Source organism: Gymnoscopelus braueri (genome assembly GCF_963280865.1).
Source record: "Gymnoscopelus braueri genome assembly, chromosome: 12".
In the NCBI taxonomy this organism is placed as follows: domain Eukaryota; kingdom Metazoa; phylum Chordata; class Actinopteri; order Myctophiformes; family Myctophidae; genus Gymnoscopelus; species Gymnoscopelus braueri.
In genome coordinates, this window is record NC_137614.1 from 41,724,716 (window position 1) to 41,726,936 (window position 2,221).

Below are 2,221 nucleotides of genomic sequence, written 5' to 3' on the forward strand. Positions count from 1 at the left end.
TCCAGCATGATGATGTTGATGGTGTTCTGACCATGGTTACCACGGATACCAGCGTGATGCTGTGGAAGTCAGTGAGCTGGCTGCTAAGGTGATCGTATGTGTGCTCATGATATGTGATGACGTGACTTGGGTTTTGCTCAACAGCTATTGGGTGATAATTTACAGTAGTTAAATCCTTTATCAATACTACTGTATACTGGGCCAGTAAATGTTTGTGCATTTCAAAATTGCTTGTTATTAGCTGCTCTCAAGATGATAAAAAGATCTGTGTTGTAATAGCTTATCCTTCAGTATCTTGATATACGAAACGCAACCTTTGCAGAGAAACTTAATATGGACCTATTGGTCTCCCAGAATTCCACCTGCCTTGTAAGTAACTAGCCTTGGGAACCAGTGGTTCCTGAGTCATGTGGCCCATAGGTCAAGAGCCTATCTCCTGTTTCTATAGCATGAGGCAGCTTGATGAAGTACATGCTGTGACAATAGTATGTCGCAGGGTCTTACACCCAATCAAATCCTTGATGTTGAGTGCCAAGCAGGGAGGCATTGGGCACCGTTTTAGTCTTTGGTATGATTCAGCTGGGGAATGAACCCTAGACCTCCTAATCTCAGGGCAACCACTGACTCCTCTCTGGAGTCAGTGGTTGAGAATTGTCTCCGTAGCAATGATGGCCAGAAGATGCAGTATGTTCCTCAGTCATTGATCAAGGTTTCAAGATAAAGAGTGCAGTAAAGGAACATTGTCCAAGATGGGTAAAATGCTATGGGTTTAGTCATAGGAAATCACTCAGTATAATAAGCTACTGTTCGATTCTCAAATGAGGGAGAATGGAGTGTGCTGTATATCAGATGGTGACTTCCATCAGCTGCAGGACCTAATATTTATGGGAACAGGGAAATCCTCCACCTACTTGGTATGCTGGGACTTAAACAGCTCTTAGGACAGAGAAAACCATCAGTTATTTGACATGCATACAGGCATATAATACCATATGTGGCCAGTAGAGGGTAACCTATCCTTTATCTTTGAAAAAAGTCCATCAGCATTGGGCACTAATAAGCAATTAATTAGTTTCATGTTTAACAGTCAAGCTCCTGCTCCAAATACTTATTTGCTATGTTGAAACTACACCAATAAAGATCCCTTCTTATTAAACACTCTTGAATGATAAATCCAGACTACAGACCTAAAGTGGAATTTGGTGCGACTCCAGAAGTCTTCAAAGATAAGAAATGTAATTATTCCAATAAGCAGCCAGAGGCTTCTCAATTATTCTGCCAATTACGTTATTTCAGAACCCATTGCTGGTGTGTGGTCTGCTGTCAACCCAGAGGAAATACTCCCTTGTATGACTGTATCTAATCAAAATTGATCAATCAGCCTTGATGAAATTAGGAGATTACTGATGAAGAGAATGGATTCCTTCAGACAAGATGGCTACCCAAATCCTGAAGCATAATTATTTCACCTGTCTGTTTTGTGACTCTACTCTCTGGAACTTTAGATTCACACATCAAGTGTAAGAGACAAACTAGGCCTACTTTTCTGAGTAATACTGATCTGGCTAATTATGCCTTTTAGCAGGGAAATGTTTTTTCCCGGTGCCCACTTTTCCTGGAGCCTCTTCCCTTGTGCCCACCTTTCCTGTATTCTTATTATTAGTATTCGTTTTAGCTTTTTGCAAGCTGATGACTTTCACTCTAATACGTTTTAAATAGAAATATTCTACTTTTGACTACACTATATTTCTAAGAGACTACTGGGATCCAAACACAAAATATAGTATGAATTAACCACTTAAGCCCCGTTTCAAATATAGAGAAAATAGCCGATCTACAACAAAGGGTCATGTGTTGTGAGCTTGTAGATCTGCTATTTTCACTATTTTCTGAAAAGTTTGAACATTTCTGACAATTTCAGAAAATGCATTTGAGTATATACTTTGTCAACCACTGCATTCTATGAGAAACTACTTTTTTTCTTGATTTCTTGAGCAGACCGATGAGGATGAAGACAGTGAAGATGGAGTGTAATTGAGGTAAGTGCTGATACTGTATCTTTTTGCATTAGTGCCAGTGAGGCTACAGTATAACCTATATGTAACCTGGTGTGGCAAGGAATTTACTATTAATTAATACATTATGGCCGACAACACCACCTTGAAGATGTTATGTGAAGGAAGAATTAATGAATGTAAGAATTCTATAAATTGGGTTCCCC